This window comes from Ornithodoros turicata, chromosome 7 (genome assembly GCF_037126465.1).
Source record: "Ornithodoros turicata isolate Travis chromosome 7, ASM3712646v1, whole genome shotgun sequence".
NCBI lineage: Eukaryota > Metazoa > Arthropoda > Arachnida > Ixodida > Argasidae > Ornithodoros > Ornithodoros turicata.
The window spans coordinates 21009579-21029900 of NC_088207.1; the positions used below are offsets into that span (position 1 = coordinate 21009579).

The 20322-nt window shown below is 47.6% G+C and overlaps 1 long non-coding RNA gene across 1 annotated transcript; it reads right to left on the reverse strand.

Moving 5' to 3' along the window:
* Nucleotides 1-5439: 5439 nt before the first annotated feature.
* On the reverse strand, nt 5440-19556 carry LOC135399663 (uncharacterized). Its single transcript, XR_010424377.1, has 3 exons — nt 19364-19556; nt 10769-10823; nt 5440-5636 (listed from the first exon to the last, which is right to left on the reverse strand). It is a non-coding gene; the product is annotated as an uncharacterized LOC135399663 (long non-coding RNA).
* Between the last annotated feature and the right edge of the window lie 766 nt (nt 19557-20322).

Sequence of the window (20322 nt, forward strand, 5' to 3'; positions counted from 1 at the left end):
TGAATGGCTATCATGGTTTCAGTGAATGTTACTGGCCCAATATATGGCGCTGCAGTGTAGTTGGATTGAGAGTGCATGATGTGCTCTATTTTCAGTCATTTTTATTTTTATTTTATTCTACATAAGGGTACCAGGATAATGGAATTTTTCCTACGTGTGCTACTTGGCTAACCACAGAAGACATGATTTTCTCAGAGACATGGGGGATGTCCTGAGGTGAAAGTGGGGCAGTGAGCCAGAAATTAAGTAACAAATGTACACAGTCATCGTCGGTTCATGTATTTGCTGCTGAGGCGAAGCTGTTTATTTATCTTTTGAACGTATCGAACCTACTATGTCTTCGTAGTGGCGTAGGCTGCATTGTAACGATCGAAATGCATGCTTTCGTGGCTCGCGTGACCCAGTCGAGGCAGGAATCATATACCGAGTTCAGCGTCTATAGCGACGAATGCTATCGTATGTTTTTGCAGTGGATCTGGGGCCATTGTGCTTCAGTCGGGAATTAAGAGGGCTACAGGGTAGCTGCCCACCAGTTCCGGACTGTCGTGTCCACTGTGTTAAAGTGGCCCTATACGGACTAAATCTCGTGTCCTCAGAATCCTACTAAAGTTATGTTACTGAAATCTTCTTGGTCGCCCTTTATATCCCCGAAAAATATTTTGTCTCTACGTAACACGAGAGTTAGAGAAAAATAATTCTTATTTTTGAAATCTGTGACGTCATGTCGTGCTCCGGTGGCGCGCTCAGCTCTCACCTGGCAACATTGTTGCCCTTCGCGTCTTCCGAGTGTGCTCCCGAGCCACACCAATGCATCAATCGCCGACACACGCGAGATGGTGGGGTCGCACGGAAGGGAGACAGCCACGTCGATAGGAGACGAGCGCTCTCCCCAGAACATCACATCACTGCATTTTGCGGGCAACACATTACGTCACCTTCTCGCGTCATCGAAACTTGTGGAGTCTTACCAGATTTTGTGTATTGTTAGGCAGAAAACCGAGACAGGTGTAGCCAATGGAGGTAGGGTTTTTAATAGCAGCCGGAAAGGATGGAGGCCGAGAACAGAATGAATCGGGCGCGGTCTCCCGCGATGGTCAGAGCGATGGGGATGATTGCGATCGGTGATCTTCCTCACAGTATATAATCTTTGATGTACCTTATTTCCATGGACTAAATAAAATAAATGTCGATTTCCGAGTCCGTGGTGGCACTTTAGGCGACATTAGCTCACTGCGATCATAAAACCGTATACAGTAATGGTGCTGGGACATGATGGACAAGTCTCTGATGTATTCAGTGACTTCAAATCAGTCATCTCCCGTTTCAGGGGCTTAATTACTTACACGTCTGGCGAGGTAACGAGGACGCGGTCCATTTTGAACAGGAATGAACGGGTGAGGGCAACGTTCAGCCAGTGGCGGAGGATCTGGAGCACATTCTTCTTCATTGCCCTCACTACGAACCTTCACGAACCACACTCTCCGAGTCTCTTCGTCAGCTGGACTCTCGCCCTTTCTCCCTACCGAAATTGCTTGGTCCCTGGCCCAATCCAGCCCAGCAACGCTCTGCGCTCAAAGGTCTTCTGACATTTCTGGACACCATCGGACTTCGATCGTTATTGTAAAGGGGCAAGTTATTTTATTCCCCCCATTCCACCAAGCACTGGGGTAGAGTATCGCCTGTTGCGATGAAACTCCCCACTCTCCAAGGCCGAAAATAAAGTTGTTGTTGTTGTTCAGCCAGTGGCGGTCCCAAGGGGGGTTGGCGTTGGGGGCAGTCGCCCCCGGCCAAAAGCATAGCCTGGTCCAGTTTTCGTCTCTTTCCCTGTGACACTCTCAAGGAGAGCGAAGAGGGCGCACCCCCAAACTTGTTGCTTCGGTGTACAATATGCAGTCGGTATTTATTTACGAGTTAAAAGTTATTCCAAAAGCAACTGCATCAGGTTTGCATGTGTGTTTTCAGCCTCTCTTCGAGCTTCACTGTCACTTTCTTTCATCCTTAAGCGTTGCTCCTCTCGCGTCTCATCCAATTCAAGGCGTCGTCTTTCAAGCTCAACTTGGGCCTCGAATCTCTGTCTCTCCAGGTTCTCCGTTCTGCTCTTCTTCGTCAGGTGGACCAGACTCAAAGGGATTGCTTAAGACTCTGCATCAAGCCGGATAATATCGTACAATTTGTATAAATGGCAAGGGGATCAATAAGGAAACGCACAGAAGACAGAACGAGTACAAGTGACGCAGGCGAAACTGTTTTAGGGGTGCTTCGCACAAGACCTACACCAAATCATGCGTCTGAACTGCTCGTTCTCCACAACTGAAAAACACTGCATGCTCCCCACAACAAAATATAAAACATACCGGTCTATCTGTCTCTGGGCCCCTAGCCGCCTTTGGTTATCCCAGGGACTTAGGCTTCTGCTGTGCCACATGGTACAGACCAGGATGCTGCGTCTTAAAAGCCACTTCATAACCCGTGGATGTCTGCAAATTCTTCGCAGTTCAAGGTACATTACCTCCAAGTGCTTGATCAAGTTGGATGTAGATGTCCTACTGCATGCATGAATAAGTCTTCTTGCACGTCTTGCAACAAACTTTGACGTTGACATCCGTAGAGCACACGAAGTCAAATGTTCCTTCGTATATTGGCCAAGGAACCTCCATGTTGCACGTCGGTGGATTGACCACTTCCAAATGTTATCGAAGTGTCTCTCATTATAAACAAATGTTGTACTGCACGTCAAAGAGGCATGCTAATTCTATTGCGCCTCGTTGAAGTGGCTCTCTTTGTAAACTAATGTTGTACTGTCCGTCAAAGAGGAATACTACATCTACTGCGCCCCGTGCGAGGCGAGAGTACCGCGCATAGCCTAGCAGCATGCTTCACATCCCTGAGGTAGCTTCCTGTCGATGTCAAACATCCAAGGAGGAGAACATGACCCGTGCCCACTTCTTTGTGCGCTTTAGTTAGCTGGAGTGCAACAATAGAGATTCATTGTGTCTGTGTGTTTGTTGGCCGTCGTCGTTCGCTGTTTTCGTTGCTTTGGAGTCTGCTGACGGCCCCACATTCAATGGAGTTGCGAAATAAATGCAAAGTGGAAATCATCGTGAGAATCTACAATTTCGAAATAAAGTAACTAACTAAAGTAACTGTAACTAGTTACAGTGACAAGTTTCATTTTTCTTAATAGTTACTGTAGCTACTAACTTGAAAGTTACATCCCAAGACTGCCATAGACCATGCTTTGCCTACTATGCCGCGTCGCAAAAAAGCTCGGGGTAGGGGACCATAAGGTCTACAAAGCAAATCTCACTTTAATGAATAGAAACAGTCATCCCTGCTGCGACGAGTTTATTTCTTTGTCTGCGATGGTTTCTAGCCCATCTAACTACCTGCACGATATCAGCTGTCACATTAAACTTCAGCGTTGGCTGATATTCATGCGCTGAAATCGAAATGCTTGTGGCATCGCGAAATTGGAGAAGGGGGTGGGGGTCGCGACGCGATATCTTGTAGTTCTGATGGGTCGCAGGGTACCAGTGTTTGGGAACCACCGGCGTAGGCGATGTGCTGCGGAGCATTCGTGCATGTATATAGTTAGCAGATCCGCCGACTATGGGCTGCTGCGGGAACAACAGCTACTGATCCCCAGCTTTCGTGGACAGCGACGCCTTGCGCCCTCTCGCGGCCGTTGAGTGAAACTTGCCGCCAAGACAATAGAAAAGTGCTGTACCAGCTGTTCTATCCAAGGTATCGTAATATTCCCGAGGATACACGTTCTGACATCTATTCTAAGCTTATACAAATGAAAAATACCATTATACATGAAATACCTTTGGTTCCCCGGACATCCCGCTTTTCGGACCGTGAATATACATGGGAGGTATGGGTATTTTCACGCAGGAGACGATGTAATCGCTTAATATCTCTGGTAATGTATGATGCACTGTAATATTCCCGTTTGTTGAACGGTATCTCTAGATTTAACATTTAGAAGAAGTGCTAGAATCACTGAACCGTCTGCGGTTCCCTTGTGCGGCAAACTTGGCACAAATGCCAAATTTTGGAAACAAAGAAAGTGGCTTCTCTGCGTTGCAGGGGTGTGTAGCAGGGAAGTTACCTTGGCGCGCCTGTGGAACTTTTCTCAGCTTATTTTGATTTAGTAACTGCTCTTGACCTCAGTTCTTGAGTTAGGTATAATTTTGAGAGCATGATTTCTACATTATGCGCCCGCGGGTGGAACACGAATTTTGAAGTGTTATCTCTTATCATATTCATTATTAAGATATCGCTGTTCAATGAATTCGTTTGTGTTAACGTATTTGAGAAAATTTTAGAAGTAGACTTTTTGTTTATCGCCAATTGCCGTTCGGTTTTAAGAACATCTGACAACACAACAGTGCGTGTTCACGTAATTATACTGCACACACACTGATAGTAACTTCCCGACGTGAATGACGATGGTGGGGGGAGGCATCGTTTGTCGAAAGAAAAAACAAAAACAAAAATAGATTAACAATACTTTAATAGGGAGAGAATAGAGAGAAAGAATTAATAACGACGATGGGATGAGGGAGATGCAGTCGCGGTGACCGAAAATGTGGAACAACAACAACAACAATAAATGATGACGATGAGATGGGGTAATGGGATGGGATGAGATGAAACGTAATCGCAGTGCGCCTCATATTGCTAGGAATGAAGCGTGGGGTTAGTTGGTGAGGGTTCTCTCACTTGTGACTTCTGTTTGTGCGCTCTTTTTCTTTCTTCTTTTTCTTTTTTGTATAGTAATGCTCGGAAGCGACGTGCGACCAAGCGTGCAGCCGCCGTTACACTCGGCCAGATGCTCAGAAATGCGCACCAAAGAGTACAATGCCTTCAACAAGAAGTGAACGCGTTTGCAGGGAAAACCAGTGTTCCCATACGAGGCCCATACCAGCTTATATGGTCGGCCTTGCCATTGCGCCGCATGGATGTCATGTACGGTGACCATAGTCCGTCTGCTGCTGTGCTGTCGCATTTCGTACGCAGTTCGTTTTGGCAGTTTACGCAGTTCGTACGCATTTCGTTTGGCAGTGCGCCGTCGAGTAAAATTGATATTTTCATATTTGTATTGAAATACTTGACTTACAAAGCTTCGCTTACCTACATTGTTAAACAAAGTATTTTGTGTTCATGCATAAATACACCAATAATGTATTTAGGGTCAACTCTGGCGTACATGCATGTGAGATATTGGAGCGGACATCTTCGTCGTTTGAGCTCTATCTCAGTGTTCATTCATTAGTCACCGGTTTAGGCAGTCTTCAAAGCGCCGCCGTGAAGACCGACAATTAATGCGCATTGTCCGCGAAGCGTGCGGTCGTACACATTGACTGTCTAGAAATTCGCGCTGAGTTTTAGTTGTATAGATTGGCATAATATAAATGAAATGACACGTTCTAGGCTGCTTCACGTTACTTTATTTGTTTTTTCGACGGCGAAGAGTAGAAAAGGCGGTTGGCGGGAAGTCAGGTCACCGACGGTCTTCTCTGGCCCGTGTTTCCTGCCAGCTACTTAACCGAACTCACCACGCATTTCCCACAACCGCCACTAACTGAGCAGATGCAACCACTACTGCATCCTCCGCCTCCAGGTTGACACTGCAAGCAAACGGAATACCAGTTATTTATTTCGTTGTGCGATGCTCGAAGCGTCTCCTGCAAAAACCTGCTCTAACTGCAACACTGCCCGCGATAACGTGGTTCGTCAAGGCGGTGGAACTACCTACGTGTCCCATAAAATTGAGGCGGAAAATATCTGTGCAGTACCGTCTGAACTGATCCTGCGGATGGGGGAATGGATATGTGAAGAAAAGTATGTAGACCACCTCCGCACAACGACCGCGACAACCCGCCGACGGGAGCGAAGATATCCAAGCAGCTTCGTCGCGCTGCGACGACCTGTTTCGTCACAATCCGTCCCGCTTTGCGTTGCGACGCGTCGGACGACGGGTCCCGTATTCTGTCGTGCATGTGTCTAACCGGCGTTATGTTACGGCGGTGGTGCAATAGAATGCTACGAAAGTGAACCGGATTTTTTGTGTCTCCTCAACGGAGTGTCGAAGCGAACCGAAACCCGACAATAAACAGTATTTTCATAGGGAGACCGTGAAGCGCTAAAAGTATACAAGGAGGGACAGAATTAAACGACAAGACCGAGGTGCCGTTTCTCTCCGTCTATGTCTATAGTTTGAAAGTTTCGCAGTCTCTATGAAATACCAACAAGCTACACCTCTCACGTTATTTTTGGCTGAACCGGAACTGAGCCGCACCGATATTGCTGCTGCTCTCTTGCAGGCGCACATCTTAAAGGCGCACTGAGGTGACCCCCAAATTTTTTCGTTGTTTTTCGGTGCGAAGTGTTCTCCAACGAATAAAATGAGTTCGTGCGAAAGAACGATGAGCGTAGGTGACCTACAAGCGAGTGCGAGGGCTGTGTTACGCACACCTTTGAAAAATTCTTCTCCTCGTGAAAAGAGCGCATCGCAGAACGAGAGGACGCCGTGACGTATGCTACTCCCCTCACGTGACCAGTGACGCACAGCGGCACAGCTCAAACATGTATAAGCCGTGCGCAAGGTGGCCGTGCTTGAGCTTCGAAGAAAAAACAAAGAAACCCGGCGCGGGGCCTCCACTACGTCACGCGAGAATCGTGTCGGCCGTCTGCGGCTGCTTTCTCCGACTGTTTTTTTTTTTTTTTTTTTTAAGTTCGATTGCACAGCTGTAAAGCACTGCGTAGCGAAAATATTTTGCATGGTGAGTCCTGGTGGACAGCATGAAAGATGAGGCAAGATTTCGAGTGACGTTAAATGTCACCCCATTGCTCCTCTACAGAAGCAATCGAAAAAACCCCAGCTCCCGGGTAAAATAACGGCTCAGAAACATCTCAACAACCTATCCGGGGTCTTTCGATTTTTAATATGTTTTAACGTTACTGGAATCTGACTTTTGCGGAGGATATTATAGCGCTGTCTGTGATGCACAGCAAGAAAAGCAGCCGTCCCAAGAACGCAATTCAGCGTTTTCCCTGTTCTGGAGTAGCATATCCCGACTTTGTCGGGACTCACACCTTCATATTTTGTATATTTAAATCAAACAATCAATCAATCAGTCCGGACTTCAATACGCGACGTCTCGGCGAAAGGGACTCACCTTGCCGCAATAGAGAGAGCTCTCCTTTGCTGCGCTAGTTTGTAAAGCTAGCATGTGAGCGTCAAAAGAGATGCTGTCGAACGCTGTTTCATTGATGCATTTTATTCGGTGTATCACCTAGTTACTTCTAGTCTACGAAACCCCGGAGGGATAGTTCTCGATACATGCTACTCATCTTGTGCAGCCATGAAACTATAGTGACAGTGAAAAGAAAAATAAAGCTTATCGTAGAATAAAGTACCAATTTGGGCCTGTCGGTCACACATCATGAAATCGCTAAAACCAGTGCTAAAAACACTAAGGACGACACAGGGCGGACGCACTGCACTTTCAACAAATGTTTAATGATCCACCACCTTACGCAACACTTCAGCGCCACGTGGTTCCAGTCAAACACACGTTTTTAGCTCGTGTTTTCGAGAAATGCATGTATCTTATCAGAGTAAAATACTGAACACGAACTTACACAATTATCTGCAAACAACCTGATCTGCCTCGCTTCCTCAAATAATAACGCTCCCCTACCCCTACATTTCCTTAAAATCGAATTATCTCACACATGGCTGGCACAAAATGCAGAAAGCAGTTTTTTAGTAGAGTATTTAAAGACTTGTAACAATTGTGCCCTCTCTCTCCCTCCTTCGCTGCGTGGAGATATAACGTCAGAATTAGTCTGCTATTGCGATTCGCCGTTCTGCGAATTCAAGAACTCGCAAATGATTGCAGCTAACTTAGAACCTGTAGACCTGAATCTGTAAAAAAAAAGTGCAACACGCTTTCCAGAAAATCAGCTTCGAGAAAGATACGGGATAGTTTTGCGCTTTATTTTTTGAAATTGTTCCATTTAGTACGCGGAGACGTTCAATTACTACTCGCAGACGACGGTGGTTCGACTCCATGGCTACGACCGCTCAAAGCACGTTCGTGATTGGCTACCGTCGTTGAAAACACGGTCCTGATTGGCTGACTCTTAGTTGTTTCGTAGCCTGACAAAGAAGATGGTCGTTGTCTGGTTTTGTTCTTCGAACGACCGGTCCACTGCGTACTTTTGTTCTGCTAACATTACGTCGACCAATAAGCAGGCTTTCTTTACCTAGGTGGTGTTGAAGTGTACGCTAGATGATGATGATGGTGATGATGAGGAGGATGATGATTATACTAAAGAAAATAAAAATTACGGCAGAAATTGCTGTGCAGATTTTCCCTGAAATGCGATAGCATTTAAGAGCTGGCATTCTCCGACGATGAACAGTAGAGGCCTGTGAAGACTAGAGGGATGCAGTTCGGCATTTAGTTATTTATTTATTTACATACCCTCAAGGCCTTCGACAATGCAGAGGGGGGTGGGTTATCGAAGAAAAACACAAATCCAGTCAGTGCTGCAGTACAGGTAACGATAGGAACGGGATGAGAAAAATGGCCACAGATACAAAAACACAAATACAGCATAGGATACAGTGCAGGTAACAATTGGAACAGCATAAAATTATGGCAAAGAGCAACACTAAACAAAAAAGGGGGAAGCGAAAGGGATGAGGTGACTACAATCAAATGAAGAAAGCCACATTGGCATTTCTTAAACTCCTTGCTGTCTGCGATGTTTGTAATGGATCCGGTCAAGCCGTTCCACTCCACAGACGTCCGGGGTATGAATGGTCCATGAAAGGATCCAGTTGAACATGTTATGACGCCAACTTTCTGCCGCCACCCACGAGCAGGCTGACTGCACCTCCCTCAAACACCATTCCCCAGTCTTTACGACGCATACGTCACCAACTTCGTCTGCAACGGCTAGGGCATTTCCTACATCATTGTCTACATTGAGCGTGACTGTCTTGGTTGCTAAGATAGTTTCGTCATTTCTCGAGTAGGTGGCAGCACCGGCTGTCTTCTCTCTTCATAAGGGAAACGCGTTACATGCCTTCCGGTGGTTGGTCCAGGTCTCCTAGTGGGCGAGGACGTTGCAGTTGGTCAGTATCGTGTCAGTCGCTGTCTTTAATATGTGCATTGGGATTCTGCATTTTAAGAGTCTTCATGTTTGTCGTCCTCTTTGACCCGGTACACCATGTTTTCGGAAATCTCGAAACTATTAGGGTTTTTTCTTCTTTCTTTCTTTTTCCTTTTTTGTTTGTTTGTCGTTTTCAATAGACACACTCGCCCTCAAAAGAAGGGTAAAAGAAGAAGGTAACGCTGAGCAGACGAGCTATCTGCCGGCCTGGGCTGGTGGCACGTTTTCTCCCGGGAGAGGGCAGTGGAAGAATGGGAAGGGGAAAACCGTTAACTTATTTGCTGGTAAGCATAATCTCCTGGAGTTGGGGTTCAGATGTGCTGGTGGGCTACATAACTTGCTGCAATCTGCCTCTTGCATTCGCCTTGCTTCGCCTGCTTAGCTTGTCGCATTTTGGACGAACGCGCTTTTAGTTGGTCTGAAGTCTCCTCCGTAGACACAAACACTTACGCTTCAACTGGAGAAGTTCCTCCGTTGACTACTGTTTGCGCCATGTCGACTACAGTACGCGTGGCGTCGGGACGTCCACGGTGTGACATCTGAAAGCGCGCCCTCCCTCATGGCGGTTTTATATCCGCGCTCGAAAACGTATGGGAAAACCCACCTCAAAATCACACTCCGACCTGTCTGACCACAGCCGCTGCCCCAGAGGACACAGCAGCGTACAAGTTAACGAAAAGCAAAGATGTTTATTTGCTTACATGCAATTCTGCTGTGGCTGAGCTCTGTACTGTCCTCTGTCTGCGCTCTGCAATGCTGCTGTTGTGAATAGGCCACTCCTTCAGCTTCGTCTTGTCTCTTCTTTTTCTCTCTGCGTAGTGCTGCTGGCACTTCCGCATTTAATGGTTTCGCTCCCTCGTCAATGCAAGGGAGCTTTTGCGCGTTTCGTGGCCGCGTTTGTTTTCTCCTGGGAACATCTCGGCGTTATCACAACACACCTGACTCCGAGCAGCATCCAACGAGTGCTTGTCTTACGCGGCGACATACCCTGCCTCAAGAAAATGCAGTGGGTTCCCTCATAAATGCTATCGCATTGAAAAACGTGGACGGTAGGCCACTTTAAGGTCGAGCTGGGCTGCCCCAGTACACCTACACACAGTAAATTAAAAATGAAACAGAAAAAAATAACACAAACAAAAGAGAAAAGGAAAGACAGAAATAAACAGGGAAAAGAAGGAAAAAATGAAGTCTCAGTTTAGTCGATTTGAAACATTTATCTGTGTCGAGTACGCTAGAATGCGTTCTGCAAACGTAGATTTAGTTGGGGCGATCAAATTTCAGTTGAAATCATTTGAAAGCGTCCGTCTTCTATATATATATATAATACAAGGAAATCCTAGCCTCAACTTCACCATATACCTATTCATACTTATATCGTGGAGCGAATTGCCTAGCTCTGGACCGAGAGCCGCCGATATTTCGAACAGAGATAGTCTCTGTTTGAAATATCCGCGGCTCACGTCCTGAGGCAATTCCCTCCATGCTTCCGTACCGGTTCGCTGAATTTCTACCCGCATACATACTTATACCAGGTTTGACAGAAAAAGTTTACATATAAAAGTATGTGACTCACAAATTCGCCTGAAGTTTTGCTGCATCCTTTTGCGTCTGCGCAATCGTCCTGGCCGCTGTTTCACCAAGAAAGCAAACAGAGAGAAAAGTGCACGTCATATTAAAGCAAAGCAACATGCTACAGGAGGTCTTGATTGTGTCTACACTGTACACTTAAAATACGACTTTATCACATAACACGCTGTGATGCTTCCCTTCTCGCGCCGGCATCTAAAGAAATTTCAACTGCGTATTGGCAGCTTCCAGATATGCCGAAGTGCCGCATCATAGATTTCTAGGGGTTACTCTGGATCAGAGTTTGTCGTGGGCGGCAGAGGTGCATTCTCTCAAAACGAGAGCGGAGAGCAGACTCAATGTACTGAGATATCTATGCCATATACGTACAAACGTACGTATATATGTACAACAAATGCCATTTATTTCACCACAAGAGGATGATACGTGAACTGAGACAACAAATGTGCAACTCTTCTTGGCGGATAGAATCTGCTCGATATTCGCTGTTGTACGGTGTCCACCCCGAGCTACGGCTCCAGGTACCTCCGTCGTTCCCTCGACAAGCAGTGTGTTTCTTGCACAGGCTCCGGCTGAATATCCCGTACAGCGATCGGTTGCTCTACAAACTGGCCCAGTGACCATCTCCAAACGGCAGCGAGTGCGACGTTGTCGAGGACACAGAGCACATACTCCTCACAGGTGCTCCAAGTATGCCGACAGTCGCAGGACACTAGAACCAAGTCTTGATCGCCAGGACGCACGGCCATTTCACATTGCAAAGCTCCTGAGTCTTCAGCCATTCAGTCACCAGGCGGCTGCATTGAAAGCGCTCCTACGTTTCCTTTAAGAAACGCATTTCATTGACATTTTGTGACATTTTCTGGTCCCTCGTTTGTCACAAGTGTTCCCACTAATTCGGAACGTTTCTCTTCCGCCCCCCAACTACTGGGTTTTCTCCTTTTTTCTTTATTTATTTCAACTAACTGGTGCTAAGTGTTCTAGGGTAGCCAGTCCGACTTTTTCGTGACTTAAATACCCCTTTTTTTTCTTTTTCTATCACATCGCATCACACACACGAGGCAAACGCAAAATTATACCGTTATCGCCTCATTTTTTAGACAGTCTGGTGTAGGCCTTCGCGTGACATTTAACGTGACAGCATAAGTGGCACAAACAATTGAAGGAACGGTTACGCCATTGTAACCTCATTTTCAGCGTCAGCTGTGTGATGTTTAACGGTTCTTGTTTAGTGGTGGTTGCTTAATGGTTTAATGGTTCTTGAAAGGGACGGTCTCGTACGCCTGCCCCTCTGATAAAGTGTACCATTCGTTTGCCCTTTGCTGAAAATTGAATGCTGCGAATTTACGCGACAAGGCACATCACGGTTATTAAATAACCGAATTAAATTGATAAAGATTGCGGAGTATGCCACGATCTGTGTTGACAACAATTAGAACGGCGAAGTCACCCTGCGGGAAAGTCCGCGATAGGATACAGAAATCGTCTGCTTTCGCGCGCATTAGTGCACCGGCGTGAGCAGACGACTTTCAGGAGTGAATGGGTACCGCGGCAACTCTCGTACGTTTTCTTTCAGTTCTCTGGTGAAAAACGCACATTGTAAGAAGTGACCCACTTGCTGGTTTAGAAGATCTATGCTAACCTTCAGAGACAAGTTAAAAGTCGCAGGGCAACCCCACCCACAATCACAAATATGAAGTCACCAGTCATCAGCGCCCGCGGTCGCGTTACAGCTCCGACCAAATATATATTACGCGCGCTCCTATTACACTCCCCGTTGCCCCACAATGCATGAACTACATTCCCCGCTCACGGAGATATACGTGTGAGCGTACCCATTTCGAGAGCAATGGGAATGACTCAACCCAAGGTCCTCCTGCAGGTTGTAACTGCTATGAGAGTGAAGCTCGCTCAGGTTTCGTCGTCTGCTATTACGGCATGTTTCGACAAAGTCCTCGAAAACGACTTTGATACTCTGAATGAAAGTTGGACGATTGTATGTATACAGTACTCGTGAAGATAGTTTTTGCTAACTTTCGGAGTGTCCCCGGCTGTACGACACCGTCCCCTTAACAATTAAATGTTTACATGTTATTATAATTCAGTGCTGAAGTGGTTCATCATCATAAGATGTCGTGATATGTCGTGATATGACTGCTCGCATCATACGCTGTTTCGCCAGTCGCCACCAATCCGGTCTCTCTGGTCTTCCTGGTCTTTCAAGTTATGTTTTCGATCGCGGGTGTGATGGATGAACCTATTCTTTTCTCAAATGTTTTATCTTACGAGAACGAGTTAAACCGCTTTTTATTGCTGGTTGGATTATACTCTGCGTGGGTCATGTCACGCGCGTTTGCAGCTGACGCTGTAAAATGTCACCCGCGTCCGGATTTCTAACGTTAGCTTCCGCGAGATAGGCACGTGAAATTTTCATACACGTGTAGCGGGCTGTGGACAACGACGACAATGACCGCGCGCCTGGAGCACCGGATTCAGTTCCACCGGTGCGGCCCTGGAGACAGGCCGCTGTCGTCGCCTCTCCGTGGCATACTATTATCGCCGCTCAGGGCTTAGAGGGACACCACCTCCTCTACATTTGGTGACCCGAACGGTGACCCGAACATCAAGTTCTGCGCAATTCGGCCTTTCGCCATCCCAAACTTCTGACGACACCATCGACGAGCACTGCCAAGGCAAGCTGTGCCTGGTAGCTCAGGGTCAGGGGACCTATTTCGATCTATGTCGGTAGCGCGAACGTGTCATTCGGGAGCTAGCGTACTTAGTATATGACGCAACGTAACGCTAGCGATGAGAATTTGGTATTCCCTGCGCTCCGAACGCGTCGCCCATAAACAACACTCTCGCTCACGGGAACGACAGCCTCGACCCTGTCGTTATGGTGATCTATACTGTCGTTAAGCGGAGCGAGAGCTGTCAAGACTGCTGCAAGTTACTTGCGTGGTCTTATGAATACCGCCACGGCTTGCGGCGGTGTTTAGATCGGACGACAAGGCGTTTGTATCAAATTAGACGTCTTTCGTCAAACTGCTTCACCGCGAAGGCTATACCTCACTATCATCCATGTCCAGATTATCAGCACAATACACAAAGGTCTCCCTAAAGCTCACATTTCTCCACTTGTCAACTGACCTGGCAGCTCCTTCGCCGGGAATTTAATATCGCGACTAATTCTGTCCACTTCCTTTGTCTAATTGCGTGTAGGCCGCCAGCAAGATGCCCGTGAATAAATTGTGCTGCTCGATTATGAACTGCAACACCGTTTCATGATCTTCATGCGTTGAACGAGAAACGCGAGACTTTTTCTCCATCGTCAAGGCGTCGTCGTCGTCGTCGTCGTCGTCTTATTCCAAAACAAAGGGCATTCCACGTGATTGCCCTCCTGCTGCACTATTGGCTGAGGGCGCGGCGTCTCGTTCCTAGACGTCTTAACCTCTAACGACAGTCAACAAACCAAGCGCACTATCGTTAAAAGCGACATGGGAATACAAGAACTGGTAGGTGTCGCTCCCGGTGCTCGTAATCGCCTTCTACCGATACTCCTCTATCGACACCGTCGCTGGCGCTGGCGCGCTCGGAATAAGGCCCATCACAGGGTCGCCATTACTCGACGCATCACGACCACATTACGACCGCCCTTCGCCTCTCGACCGACACGCCGACCGCTTCTGTCGACAGCAACTATCACTTGGACTGCTGCACACCAACCGACTGCTAGAAGACAAGAACTCTGCAGCACGTGCAGCATATAGCCATACAAAGGCGGGCGGACGCACCTTATATGTAAATCTACTCCCAATTGATCGAATAATGGTGTGCAAGCACGCCTGTACTGTGCACATCAAATAACACGTATATCTTATTACAGAGTTTTATTGCACCGTACGCTATCCCCTTTGCGTACGTAAGGGATAGCGTTGGTCGTGCTTCTGGGAACGTGCAAAACATAGAGAGAGCTTCGCGCAGGCAATAGCGTAAGCTCTGTATTCTTTCGCGTATATACCGTGATATACAGGGTGTCCCAACGAAAAAGGGCCAGGGGCTAAAGAGAAAACGGAGTGATCTACACAAATGGAACCAACTGCACGTGCTTGGCAGTTGTGCGGTCTATCCAAAAATATTTTTCATCGCCCCTAGTCAATTAATTAGCGATAATTAATTCTCTAACTTTTTAATTATAGGTTTTAGCTCTCAGCTGTCAATGAGGAAGTTGTAGTACATGTCGAAAAAGACACAACTGTTGTGGTTCGAGGTCGCTATGGCTTGTGGTTTCGTTTTTTCCCGAGTTTCTGATGGCGGGCGGACCTCAGATAGCTGCCCACAATCCGGCACCTGCGCGCGACGATTCCAGCGCCCTCCGACGTACATTGACCTTAAGAGTAGCGCTTGGAGACCATCCTTGGGCCACGTCACACAAGACGAAGATATTTAACCTGTTTCACGGCACACCTATCAGAGTGCACTGCAATCGTCGCGCGCGGGCGCCGAATTATGGGGAGCGCTCTGTGGTGCGCGCGGCTTCTGAAACCAATTTTTAAACCCGGGAGAAAACGAAACCACAAGCCATAGCAAGCTCGAACCACTTCAGTTGCGTCTTTTTCGACATGTACTACAACTTCCTGATTGACATCTGAGAGCTAAAACCAATAACTAAAAAGTTAGAAAATTAATTACCGCTAATTAATTGACAAGGGGCGATGAAAAAATATTTTTGGATAGACTACACAACTGCCAAGCACGTGCAGTTGGTTCCATTTGCGTAGAGCACTCCGTTTTTTCTTTAGCCCCTGGCCCTTTTTCGGTGGGACACCCTGTATAGTTCGTGTTTAGTTATCATATGGCCCACTAGTCGAGTCGCGGATGAGAGTTTAGCCCTTTTCTTTTGCAGTATAGCCACTTTTAGTATAGCAACTGAATTCTACTGAATTTTCTGGTGCCGACCTCCTGAATTTCCGTCTAAGTGACCTGGCAACACTGGCGCGGTGAAGGCCAACCATTGCACAGAATGATACCGTTATCACTCCTGATTTGCGGAAAGCGCGGCGCATGCGCCTTTTACACCGTCAGGTGTTACGGGCAGATCCAGCCGAAATCGCGTGGTTAGCGTCCGCAGAAAACGCGCGTCACGAAAACGCGCGGTAACGCGTATGCGGAGCGGAAAATTGTTGTCGCGGTGCGGAAGGAGCCGCCTCCGCGTGCTACTTTTCCTCAACCTCGCAACGCACAATTTTTAGCGGCATGTCGCGCATCTTCGTCCAATCAGGTGGAACGGAGATTGCGTCATGCTCTTGTTTTTTTCCTGACCCCACGAAGTCTGCAGCACGTTGGCATGGTCGTCAGCGTCAATATCTTGAGAACCGCGGAAACCGCAGGCGGTAGCCAGCCGCTGCAGGGCGGCAAGCACTCTTTCTTGCCTCCCAGCGGAAGCCCGCAGGCGGTTTCCGGGGTGGGGGGTTACACTCAATTTGCGCTGAAGCGATCGTTCGAAGTCTGGACGCGGGTGACGTTTTACAGCACCAGCTGAAAACGCGCGTCACGTGATCCCCACAAAGTGTAATCCGATCAGCAATAAAAATCGGTTTAACTCATACTCGTAAGATAAAACATTTGAGAAAAGAATAGGTTCATCTATGCGCAAAACATAGGTTGAAAGACCCGAAACCGCGGAGAGACCGGATTGGCGAGACAGCGTATCATGAGAGGGGTGACATTACGAAGGCACGACCGGATTGGCCGGTAGACATCGTGTGATAATGAACCATTTCAACCATTGTATTATAAGCATTTATTCACACACAGCTGACGCTGAAAATCGCATTACAACTGCGTAACCGTCCCTTCAATTTTTGTGACAATGAACACAACTGATAAGTGTCACAAAAATGTCACAAAAGTCGTACGTCTCCCGTTTTGAACAAATCGGGAGGCAGAATGATGTCATTCGGGATGGTGGATCTACACAAGCTCGCTATGCGGTGAAGTTCTGGTCCCTTAGAAGTCGGCCAAAGACGCACATTCCCCCCAGAGCGTTAGTCGTGACGTTGCCCACCTTTGTGAGGCCGACAATGGCAAGCTCTTTCACTAGCACCGCCACCATCTCTTTTAAGAGTGTACGCTTCGGAGCAAAAGTATGGGGGGGATATGTTTATTAAGAAACAAGAAAGGAAAGTATGGATATAATTAGGAGTTTGCAGTTACGTACTCTTTACTTTTATATTAGCATATTGCCGTTTAAATCGTTGTACAAGACTCGCGCAGGTTTACAAGAAGACGAAAGTAAATGTGTCTCTGTCCTTGGGTCCATCAATGAAATGTAATAGGTGGTGGTTGTGGAAGGGTACCTGGGGCCCTATTCCGAGGTGCTTCGCTCGCGCAATCGAGTCGTTTGCAAGCGTGGTGTGTGATGTCATCGAACGACAGCGCCGAGAACTTGGTATTCCTGTGCTTCCCGACGAGCCGCGCGTGAGCGATCCAGTCGTTTGACCGATGCGCACGCTTGTTCTGCGGGGAGAGCTCAGCAGAAGGGAACGTGAAAGAGAGCAACTTTCAACACGAACCACCAGAAGACAACTGCCGCCTGGTGCCGACCCTCATAAGCAAGCAACGTGTGTAATGCTTTTTTTTTTTTCTACGTTCTATAGAGGCTTCCCGCTCTAGCAATTTTTGCCACCGCTGACAGTGAATATATGCAGTGAAAAGCAGTCGGAGGTGCGAAAGGCATAGGCAAAGGAACCACTGACAACTTCCCAATCCGTTGAGCAGCTACCACATGTAGTTCCGGACCACCGACGGTGTCGGTAGGCGAAGCGATCGAGGCGGCGGGAACGATACATGCCACTTTTGGTATTTCGGGTTTCGTCTAACGATCGCGCGCTTGGGTTATTTACCATCGTTCAGCCCGTCGACGTGTTCAACGTCACTGTCACGCGCATCCCAGACGACGACGACAAAGCGATTACACGGGCGCGTTCGCAAATATCACTTTGTCCATTTGTGATCAAAGCAAACATAGGCAATGAAAGACGACGCAAAAAAAAAAAAAAAAAAAATAAAAAGAAGCAAGCTGTGCTCCTTTTTCTTTTTTTTTTCTAGCAGCGCTCTCGGACATTACCACCATCACGATCACGTTCGTCATCGCCATATCGCCGCTCCGATCATTACCGTCATCTCTCATCGTCATCACTCATCATTCTCACCACTCATATTAGACCCCCTAGCTATGGGGTAGCGTTCCACTCCCAGAGTGGAAAACCTCCCCCCTTCATCATCAGAATATATATGTTGTTGTTGTTGCAATATTCCACTGCTTGATTGAAGTTGTGTTCAATGGGAACTGTTAGACGTGGACCGACTGGAAAAGCGCCACCAAAGCCAAGGCAGCTCGCATCTCACACCACACGCGGGGGACGGGAGGAGGTCCTCCCTCTGAAAGAATCGCTCTCTGAGCTGGAGGAGCGGCTCGCCTCTGTGATAGGGCAAGTGGCGACGACCGGGATGCAGGAGACTCCGGATACGGGCACTGCCGGCCTCGGGGTCCGCATCAACGGTCATTTATATGGCACTGCCCGAGGCCGCTTCTGCCTCAGAGAGTGATGGAGGCAGGTCGACGTGTACATAGGTTCCGACCGCGTTGGCCTCGACAGCAGCCACGCGAAGCAAACTTGCAGCCACCTCTCTTGAATGCTCTCGGCTAATCGACAGGCCAAACGACTGGGTCCGAGAAACCGCTCGTGCACCGACACTCCGCCGATAGTGTCGTTCACAAGCGACACGTTTAGAACGCAAGGAAATACCAAATGCTCGGTGCCGTCGTTACGTGACATCACGCATCACGTGCCATCGGTTGCAAACAACTCGATAGCTCGTGCGGTGCACCTCGCGATTCAAACACGCCGCGCCGTCGGAATTATGGCGGACATAGTCGCAATATCAAAAGTCGCATGTGTCGTTCCCGCAATGTCGATCGAGAGCGAGCGATCATCGCCTACCGACAGTGTCGGTCACGCGCAATCGGTAGCTCGGAAAAGGGCCCCTGGGCCGATTTCTAAAGGAACTGTGCTGACATATGTCTGAAAGCGTTTGATCGTCTGAGGAAAATCAAGGAAAAACCCCGGGACAGCACAACCGGAACCAGGATTCGAACCTGGTTACATCCCAGTCTCGACGTGACATGGCCAGCACAGTAACCACTGAGCCTCGCGAGCTGGTATGCAGTGCAATAGGTATCGCAGGGACAAGACTCACAACTAGAATGCACATATCATGCGGGAAAAAGCAAATTTCATGTTCGCGCAACAATACATATTAGGAGACCGGATGGACATCGTCATCTTCATCTCCTTCCCTCCCTCGCAGATTCATTAATCCTTCAACTGTCGCACTACCTTCCGTCTAGTATAGCTTACAGCGTTTCTGCGGTAGAGGCATACCCTCGAATAAATTGCCGGTGCTTGTGCATGTGCGACACCTAAGTAGATGTCGTCAATGAAGTACCTCGCCGATTTTCTTAGAAAGGTACTTGGAGATATTTCCCCCATCTAAGCAACTGAAGTTGACCACTTACACCATTTTCTTTAGAGTCCTTTTCACGTTGAGACCTGCCGCCATTACAATGCACGCGAAGCATATCATAATGGTGAGCTTCATTGCGAGGTAGTTTTCTCTCACGAAGGTCACTGTCTTCTCGAAGTATCCTGAAGAGGTGTTCTGCCACCTGTTCACCTCTGCCTCGTTTTATCTGCACGGCTACGTGACCAAGGCGCATACACATAACCTGATGCGAGTAAAATTCTTAGAAAACATATTAAATATCACTGTGTAGCCCATTCCTCAATAATGGCTCATCAGATAGGCTGCGCAAGGTCAGCTAAGAAATGAGTGATTCGCTATCATGTCTCGTTATGAAACAAGTAGACGTCATGTTCGACTGCCAACAGAAATTAAGGATGATGGCCACAACAGCTGCAATGCGTTACCAACATACACGTGTAGATATTAGTTGTGAATCGCGATTTTGTAACCGTTTATTAGGTTGCGAGATGCCTCCGTGCTAAGTGGAGGTTTCCCGGCCTCACCGTCACTGGTTCTGAGAGTACTGTAACAAAAATGACAGCTCATTTGCTACTCCATGCGAACGTTTCGAAACAGGAACGCTTTCTCGTGAAATTGACACACACTAATGATACATAACTTCATCGCATGACACCTGCTCGGGGCCAACCAGCACCCAGAATTATATCGCTCTTCACCTGATTTGCTGAGGACCAGAGGCATACACCATTTCTGCGACAGTTTGCATATGAGTAACATGTTGAGAAAAGATGTATGCTCTCTCCTTTCAACTTCCACAAGACAGCACAATATCATATACTGCGGATGCCGCTGAGAACCCAATTTTATGTTTTAGCTAGGTGCTATTTTTTAAAATACCACAGAAGGATAGTGCCTTATGTAATATTGGCAGAATATCTGTAATACTGGTCCAATGCTGGACATATATTGAATCAGTATTGACGATGCCCA